General features: G+C 38.2%; 1 long non-coding RNA gene across 2 annotated transcripts; it reads right to left on the minus strand.

The window, feature by feature from the left end:
- Positions 1 to 3,807: 3,807 nt before the first annotated feature.
- LOC136203732 (uncharacterized) lies at positions 3,808 to 6,418 on the minus strand. Of its 2 annotated transcripts, XR_010674961.1 has the most exons (4): positions 5,992 to 6,418; positions 5,530 to 5,635; positions 4,249 to 4,449; positions 3,808 to 4,069 (listed from the first exon to the last, which is right to left on the minus strand). It is a non-coding gene; the product is annotated as an uncharacterized lncRNA (long non-coding RNA). The 2 variants fall into 2 exon arrangements; XR_010674960.1 differs by lacking the exon at positions 3,808 to 4,069 and having other exon boundaries at positions 4,248 to 4,449; positions 5,530 to 5,874.
- Between the last annotated feature and the right edge of the window lie 3,539 nt (positions 6,419 to 9,957).

Genomic DNA, 9,957 nt, shown 5'->3' on the forward strand with positions numbered 1-9,957 from the left:
CAGGTTCCAGCAGTAATGTACTCAGCTTCAGTGGTTGACAAAGCTACTGACGACTGTTTCTTACTGAACCAAGACACAAGACAGCTTCCAAGGAAGTGACATCCTCCAGAAGTGCTTTTTCGCTCCAGCTTATCTCGTCCATAGTCAGCGTCAGTGTATCCGAGAAGTGTAATGTCATGAGTGTTGGGATACCATAAACCTGCATTCACTGAGCCTTGCAAATATCTAGCGCAATAACATACTGAGAACTGAATGTTCGGTCTACTAGCTGTTAAGTAAAGTAAAGAGCCCATCATACCTCGATATAATTTGCTATCTATTGACTTACCACTTTCATCAGCACAGAGGACAGTGTCAGTGCCCATTGGAGTAGATATTGGCTTACAGTTTTGAAGTCCATATTTCTTCAATATCTCCTTAGCATACTTCGTTTGACTGATGAAGATGCCATTCTTTACTTGTTTGATTTGAAGTCCAAGGAAGAAGTTGAGTTCTCCCATCATTGACATTTCAAACTCAGTCTGCATCTGCTTACTAAACTCCTTGCACATAGAGTCATTAGTAGCACCAAAAATGATGTCATCAACATATATTTGAGCCAGCATGGTGTCTTTACCCTTCCTCTTAATGAATAAGGGTGTATCAGCTTTGCCTCTAACATAATTTTTAGTCAGCAGGAAACTGGTCAGCCTCTCATACCAAGCACGTGGTTGTTTGATTTGAAGTCCAAGGAAGAAGTTGAGTTCTCCCATCATTGACATTTCAAACTCAGTCCGCATCAGCTTACTATACTCCTTGCACATAGACTCATTAGTAGCACCAAAAATGATGTCATCAACATATATTTGAGCCAGCAGGGTGTCTTTACCCTTCATCTTAATGAATAAGGTTGTATCAGCTTTGCCTCTAACATAATTTTTAGTCAGCAGGAAACTGGCCAGCCTCTCATACCAAGCACGTGGTGCTTGCTTGAGACCGTACATAGCCTTTTTGAGTTTATAAACATGGTTTGGGAATTTAGGATGCTCAAAACCTGGAGGCTGATTAACATAGACTTCCTCATTTATAACTCCATTAAGAAATGGACTCTTAACATCCATTTGAAATAATTTAAAATTCATGAAACTGACATATGCGCACAATATTCTAATTGCTTCAAGACTTGCCACTGGGGCGAAGGTCTCATCGTAGTCAATACCTTCCTGCTGACTGTAGCCTTGAGCTACAAGTCTTGCTTTGTTTCTGACTACATTTCCTTGTTCATCCAGCTTGTTGCGGAAGACCCATCTCGTTCCTATGGTCTTCTGGCTTCTTGGGTTTGGCACCAAGTCCCAAACTTCATTTCTTTTAAACTGATCAAGCTCTTCTTGCATTGCACCCATCCAGAACTCGTCGTTCTCGGCTTCTGAAAAATTCTTCGGTTCCAGAACTGAGATGAAAGCTACATTGCTGAGGCATCTCCTGAGTTGATTCCTTGTCATCAGGGTATTCTCAACAACATCGAGAATGGCGCTTTCAGAGTGTCCTCTTGGGATTCTGATTTCTTTCGGTAGTGTAGTGTCTTGGGCTAGTTGTGTTTCAACAATCTCTGTAGGTATAGATTGGTCAGTGAAAACAATTTGAGTGTCGTTTTTACCTTTGGTCAGCCCTTGAAGTGGTAACTCAACGGCTCCACTTTGTTCAGCATCTGCTGAGTATGGATCATCCTCAGTCGGATGACTGACCTTCCCTGCGGGGTTAGTTTCATCGAACTCAATGTGTACTGACTCTTCTAAGACCTGAGTTCGTTTATTAAAAACTCTATATGCCTTGCTGTTTGTTGAGTAGCCTAAAAATATAGCTTAATCAGCTTTTGAATCAAACTTAGCAAGGTTATCTTTAGTATTTAAAATAAAACATTTACAACCAAAGGCACGAAAATATCCAATGTTGGATATTCGTCCTTTCCAAAGTTCGTAGGGGGTCTTCTTCAATATGAGTCTGACTAGAGCCCTATTGAGTATATAACAGGCTGTGTTGACAGCTTCACCCCAAAAGTACTTTGGAAGCCTATTCTCACTCAGCATTGTCCTGCCTATTTTAACCAAGGTTCTGTTCTTCCTTTCAACTACCCCATTCTGTTGAGGAGTTCTAGGAGCTGAGAAGTTATGGTCAATGCCGCTGGCTTCACAGAACTCAACAAACTGTTGGTTTTTAAATTCTCCACCATTATCACTTCGGATGTGAGCTAGTTTTAGGTCTTTATCATTTTCAAGCTTTCTAACTAGTGTTGAAAATGTCTCAAAGGTTTCATCATTGCTACTCAGCAAGATGATCCAAGTGTACCGAGAAAAGTCATCTACAATGACCAAGGAAAATCTCCTACCACCCAAGCTCAGCGGCTGGATTGGTCCGAAGAGATCCAAGTGTAGCAACTCTAGTGGACGCTTGGTTGAGACGATGTTTTTACTGTGAAAAGATTTTTTGGATTGTTTTGCGTGCTGACAATCATTGCATAATTGATCCTTTTCGAACTTAAGTTCGGGCAGTCCCTCAACTAATTGCTTTCTTGCTAATTTGGCCAGGAGGTCCATGCTTACATGACCAAGTCTCCTGTGCCATAGCCAGGAATTTTCTTCCTTTGACACTAAGCATATATTTTTTGAAAATTTCTTTTCTAAACTCAACATAAAGACATTGTCACACGAGGGGCGGTTAAAATCAATTCATTCGTTTTCCCCTCGAGTATTTTACATCAAGTGGCATCGAATATAACCTTTCTACCGCTATCGCACAGCTGAGCTACGCTGAGTAGGTTATATTCAAGTCCTCTGACTAGGGAGTCTGACTCAATAGTAGGATTGCCGCCAATGGTTCCTGACCCTACTATCTTACCCTTTTTATTGTCTCCAAAACTTACGCTTCCTCCTCGTTTAAGCTCAAGTGTGATGAACTGAGTTTCATCACCCGTCATATGCCTCGAGCATGCGCTGTCAATGTACCACAACTTTGACTTCTCCGCACACCTCAGGCCGACCTGCAATATAACAGTTATCTTTAGGTACCCAAGTCTTTTTGGGTCCTCGTTTGTTAGGCACAGCAGGTGATACATCATATTTCATTTTATGACGGCACACGTTGGTGGTGTGGCCAGTCTTACCATAGAAGTCACAATGGACCTTCCTTTATGGTCGCCTTATTGGCGGGTCAGCACCATTGTGCTGATTATGCCAACACACTTTGGTAGTGTGGCCTTTCACTACAAGAAAATAATGGATTACTGACGGAAATTTCCGTTAGTAAACATCTAATTTCCGTCAGTAAAGTGATATCCGACGGAATGTTGACGGAACGAAATCCGTCAGCAATACATGCGTGGGTAATGTATTTTGACGGAATATGTGCCGACAGAATATTGACGGAAATTTTCCGTCAATAAATTCTGACATTTTCTAAACCGTCAGAAATGTTGTCGTTATATATTAAACGGTAATATTTTCTTCAGATACTAATTTCGACGGAAGTTTCCGTCAGTAAATTTAAAATCAATTTTTAAAAATAAATAATAATATATTAGCATTGGTTTTTTAATTATAATTCATAAATATAAAACATATATTATTTGTTAAATATCAACATTTTGATTGAAGGGAGCTACCTATATCTATAAAGACTTTTTACTTCTAAATACCAAAACCATGGTACTTTTAATTAAGTCTCTAATTAATGGTAAATACAAAAAACCCAAAATGACCACAAATGGCTTAAATTCTAAATCACTGTCCACTAAGCCCCATAATGCAAAGACTAAGAATTCGAACCCCTATCTCATTAGACTAAGATAGAAAACCTTGCAATTAAGTTAACATTTTTTACAATTCTTACACTCCAATATAAAAATTGAAAAGTACAGGCACAAGTTCATTTCTGATGAAAAACCTCTCTTGCACCCCTGATGTTAAGAGCCATATTATCTCATATATGGTCCATTAAGATGACGAGCTCCTTCATTCGCACGATTGATAAGTAGTCCTCCCAATTTTCTTCTGGTCGTGGTAATTCTTCCGGTCGTAGTCCTCCCAATTTTTTCCTGATATAGACAACATATTATGTCAAATTATAAGAACTAGTGGAAAGAACACGAATACATTCATGCTAATCTAATTGTGAATCAACAGCCATATAAATATAGGTGACAACAAAAGTGCAAACAAATATAGGTGATGCACAGTAGATAGGTGATATTATCCTCAACATTATCGTAGAAACCTTCTACGTCCTGATGCTGACTGAGCCAGTAATCCCTGTACCATGTTGAAGTAGTAACCAGTTGCCACCATTCAGGGGAGAAATCTTCCACTTGCCAGTAAGCAGTAGGAATAAAGAGAGGGCATCTGGGTTTTGTGTTGACCTTCCTCCTGAGACAAGTGCCATCTCTGCCAATCGAGACTCTAATTCCCTTTTCTTAATCTGCACCCAAAATTCATAAACTGCATTAAATATTCATTGCCTCCAAAAACTGACTGATTTTAAGAAAGATTATCAACTTCACAAACATCAAGGGATCAATATTGGCACGCTAAAGAATAGATGGGTCCGATTTACTCATTCTACCACAAATCAATTGATAATAGGCCTAGAGATAATCTTTAACCAACATCTTTATTTAAAAAGCTTGATCAGTATGTGTTTCCAAAAAATGTCTTACTTGGATCTGAACCAAATCAAACATCATAATTCAGAAATTCTAATCATCAAGAACAACATCCAAAGTTGCATTTATTCGATTGATCATGCAACATGAAATGATCAGAAAATTGACTCCGATCTTAGAAACAAAGCTCAATATGCAAGTTGATGAAATTACTAGTGTTAGAGATATCACCACAGGCACGCCATCGGAAAAAACGAAGTTCCATAAAAAGTTACAAAAGCTCAAGTTTCAATAGCTACACAGGACAAAACAATTCGCTACAGGAAAACCAAATATGATCACGATCTATCCACAGATCGTTTAAATTTAAACCGATCAAGATCATGAAGTTTTCAGAGAAAACAAAACAAACAAAAATAAGCTCAAAAAAGAAAGAAAAGAGAAAATTGACTCCGATCTCGTGACTCTGTAGCTTCAATTCGATTTCCAGAACTCAATTCTCAACTTTACACAATTCACTTCATTTTCGAATTCTGTCTACCATCGTCAACAACTTTCAACGCAATCATACAACATCTCAACAACGCAATCATACATATATCTCAACGCAATCATAAACGCGATTGTAATTTGACTTATTGACTTTATTTTGGCTGCCTTTCTTTCTCCGTTTTTAATTTTAGTATGTTTGTTGTATCATATCACCTATATTTGTGCATTATTTTAAGTGTGTAAAATGATAATATAATATAATATGCATAGTAGTGATAATATAAGTGTGCAAAACAATAGCATAGATAACTATCATAATACTCATCCAAAAGTAAAGTTAATCCCGATTGAAGATGTGCTTTTAGATGTCAAATAACATACTGATAATAGAAATTAGATAATACCTGCCTAGCTTGTATTGAGAAAGTTGGGAAGCATATGACTCAAGATCTAGTGGACCTGCAACTCTCTCAAGATCTAATTGGCAAATTCGTGTAACACCATTTGAACCTGCTATCACAAAAGTCGCCATTTTGTAAGAACTATGCATCCCAAACACAACCAGGATGCTCTAAACATTGAACACAGACTCCATCTACAACATTAAAAATGATTTCCCATGTAAATAATATTTAAAAGATTTAGAGTTGTTTATTTCTTCCATCAATTGTCAGTGGTGCCTTATTTTTCAACACATAAACTACAGCGATATTGATCAGCCATGTGCACAACTTGCAGAAACATTCCATCTACAGAATTTGACCATAAAAAATCCCAAATAAGGAATACAAAATGAAAATTCTCTAATATTATAAAAAGTCCCAAATTCATGAGAAAAATGAAACTTCAAAAAGATATAAGCCAACCTGATGGATCTTGCCTGGCTCATTGAAAAGGTTTTGTTGAACTCATCGTTTGGTCGCCCATCAACTCCACAACACAAGGCTACTCGTTTCGAGATGAACCCACTTGAGACGGAGAAGAAAGTGCGTTGTGGAGTCGACCAGCCGTTCAGAAAAAGAGAGAAAGAGGAGAGACGGAGAGGAAACGACATTGTGGAGGCGGACCAGCAGTTCGGAACAACAGAGAAAGAAGAGAGACGGAGAGGAAACGGCGATGTGGAGGCGGACCAGCAGTTCTGAACAACAGAGAAAGAGAAGAGATGGGTCGAAAACTTGTCATTAGGAGCCGCCATTGCGAAAGAGATGCCGTCGTTTCTAGTGGAAGTGAGGAAAGGAGAACGGTTTCAGGGGTAGGCCGAGAGACACAGCCACAATGAGAAGAAAAAACGTGGCTTCAGAGAAATAGAAAACATGGATTAGGTTTTATAAGTTCACTTATATAGGGGAATGAGATGGCTTTAGGGTTTCAAGAAAAATAATTAATGGGCTTTAGGCATCCATAAATGGGCCTGTCATTTAAACTCAATCCAATTTAAATTCTTTAGTTTATGTTTAATTTTTGATAAGTATTTTCTTTCTTTTTTTTTTTTTTTGAAGTAAGTATTTTCTTTCTTTTATTCAATTTGGAAATTAATATTTGGGTTTAGTTATATGTTATAGATTAAGTTAAATTAAAATTCAAAAGTACAATTAAAATTCAAACGGAAATATTGTTATGTATAATTTTAAGTAGAAACATACTTTCTCAAAAAAAAAAAAAAAAGTAGAAACACACTTAAATACTTTTTTTAACACACTTAAATACTAGTGACTTTATGAGAAACATAAATTAGATCCAAATAATTAATGATAAATGATATAAAAATATTAAGGGATAAAATACAAAAATACTCTTAGCGTTTACAATTTTATCCCTAACGTCTAAAATGATGTGATTTTACACCTAACGTCTAAATAATTTATTAAACACATTAAGAATAAAAAAAATAAATTCAAATAGAGATATTATTTTCATAAATCTATCTATAACCAACATAAAATTAAGCATTTAAGTTAGAATAATATGATTTTTAGTAAAAAAAATGTGAAAATATATTAACTTTTTACATATCAATTACTTAAATTTCTGACGGAATTCCGTCAATAATTCCGTCAAAACGTGTCACAATTCTGACAGAATAGATTCCGTCAAAATATAATGTCAGAAATAATTGGCGGGAATGTTCGCGCCATAATATTTTGACGGAAATTTCATTCCGTAAAAAATATCGTCAGAATTTTTGACGGAATCCCTTTTGACGAAATTCTGTCAAAATATACTGACGGAATTCATTCCGTCAGCAATCAAGCATTTTCTAGTAGTGTTTCTTCCCACAAAAGTCACATTGGACATTTCGTTGGGGAGTCCATTTCCGCTGACTAATACCTGGGTACTCAGCGTAATGATGGACATTTTTCTTATTCGGAACCTTTAGCTGGTTCTGAATAGATGTGATGTCTTTCCTCAGCTTCTTAGAGTCTGATTTGACCTCAGTGACATAACTATGCATGATTTTAAGATTTTCATCTTGCCTAGTATTGTCCTGGAGAAGATGACGAAGGTCATTGAGTTTGACCCCCTCAATCTCATCACATCGCCTGCTGAGTGCTCGCACTTTCTTGTTACACTTTTTGACAAGTGTGTAGAGATCACTCAGGGCGTTAATCATTTCGTTTCTGGGCAAAGGTAGAGTTGTTACCTCAGTTGGTTGTTCCTCATTGTCAGATGCACATAATGAGTCAGCTTGCTCAGAAAGACAAAGGTCAGCAGCCTCATCTGCCATGAAGCAGATGTTTGCTGACTCAGTGGCTTCAGCTCCTGATGAAGATGATTCATCGCTATCGCTCCAAGTGGCCACCATTGCTTTTCTCCCACTTTTCTTGTCCTTCTTCAGAGTAGGACAGCTTGACTTGATATGGCCAGTTTGATGACATTCAAAGCATGTGATAGGCTTTGAGCTTTCCTTCTTGTATTTGCTGTCGCTTGACTCAGCTTTGTATTTATCATATTTCTTGAATGGCTTTCTGCTGTACTTGTCATTCTTGCGGAACAGCTTCTTCATCTTTCTTGTGAACATGGCCATTTCTTCATCATCAGATGAGTCACCATCAGTGGAGTCGGCTTTCATGATAAGAGACTTTTGCTTCTTGTCCTCAACTTTTTCTTTCACCTCAAAGTTTTTATCGATATTTCATGGGTCAGCAGAGATCCGATGAGCTCATCATACTTGTAGGTGGTTAGGTCTTGGGCTTCCTCAACGACTGTCTTCTTCGCTTGCCAGCTTTAGGGAAGACTCCTCAGTATCTTCTTCACTTGCTCTTCCTCAGTGAAGTTCTTGCCAAGCCTCTTGAGTTCGTTAATAATGTTGGTGAACCTTGAGTTCATGTTAGAAATTCCTTCACCATCATTCATCTCGAACAACTCGTACAGCCTAATGTGTTGGTTCACCTTAGATTCCTTGACCTTACTGGTTCCTTCATAGGTGACCTCCAGCTTCTTCCATATCTCCTATGCTGACTCGCAACCTGAGATTTTATTGTACTCTGCAGCATCTAACGCACAGTGAAGCATGTTTATAGCAGCGGCATGATTTTGCAGTTTCTTGAGGTCATCCTCTGACCACTTAGCCTCAACTTTGACAGACGTTTGTCCGTCAATAGTTTCAACAGGAATAAACGGGCCTTGGACTATGGAAAGCCATGCACTCATGTTTGTTGCCTGAATGAAGTTTTTCATTCTGTTCTTCCAAAAGGTATAGTTAGACCCGAAGAACAGAGGAGGCCTGGTAATGGACAGTCCCTCAGGGAGAATCTGAGTTGTTTGATTTCCTGGGAGGAAACGAGTGCTGTTCTCAGCCATTGTGGGGATCAGCTCAAGATAGTTATATCTTGTTCAGCGAGCTGTTAGACTCTGATACCACTTGTCGGTCCCTCATAACGTGACAATATTAGTTCCAAGGGGGGGGGGTTAGGAACTATTAAAAAAATTTCACGTATGGCTGACTGTTAATTTTGAACTTAGACTTTCTTGAAGTCTTTTGGCACGGTGAAACTGAGTAAGTTTTAGATACAAGCTTAGTCAACAGGTGACTAAGTCTGAATCTATCCTTGAGTCAGGAGATAGCACTTGAGTCTATTCCTGAACTCAGCTTCTCAGTTCACTCAACTCAGCTTATGTTCTTTTTAGCGTTTAACTAGGCAGTGTTATAGCAAGCAATAATTTAAGGAGATATGGATTAGAAAGACATTACTCAGCAGACGTATCCTGGTTCGGCCTCTCCGCCTATGTCCAGTCCCCAGAATTCCTTCCGAGCTTTTTAGAATCCTCTACTGAGCTCTTTAAAGGTAGAGCACAAACCTTTTACAATAGAAAGCTGAGTATACAAGAGTACCTTCCTCTATTCCTCTACTCACTCCTATTTCTACCGCTCAGTACTATGACCGAGTACTCAGCTTCTCCTTTCTATACTTCTAGAAATGATAAGTGTTTGTTTGTCCTAACCAACAATTGCTAAGACACTTTAGATGATTTAGATCACTCTAGACTTTTACACAGAATTGGAATTGGTGTAAGATTTGCTTTGCTTTTCTCACAGAACTTCGAATATCAATTTGGTCAGTGTTTCGACTTGATTGAAGATCTGCATCGAATGAAGCGTTTGAGTGGCCTATTTATAGTGACACTTGATGCACCGGTAATTTCGAATTTCGAAATAACCGTTGGAGGGAAACGGCTTCCTGTCGCTTTCACTCAATACGTGCTCAGCGTCCTCGGCCAATCAAATTCTTGTATCTTCTATCTTCGGTAGTGCTCAGCAGCTTTCCGTCAGACAAAACAGAATGTCTCCATATTTATGGTAAAGTCTTCCAGACAGCTTTCTGCGTCTTCTG

Source organism: Euphorbia lathyris, chromosome 8 (assembly GCF_963576675.1).
Source record: "Euphorbia lathyris chromosome 8, ddEupLath1.1, whole genome shotgun sequence".
In the NCBI taxonomy this organism is placed as follows: Eukaryota; Viridiplantae; Streptophyta; class Magnoliopsida; order Malpighiales; family Euphorbiaceae; genus Euphorbia; species Euphorbia lathyris.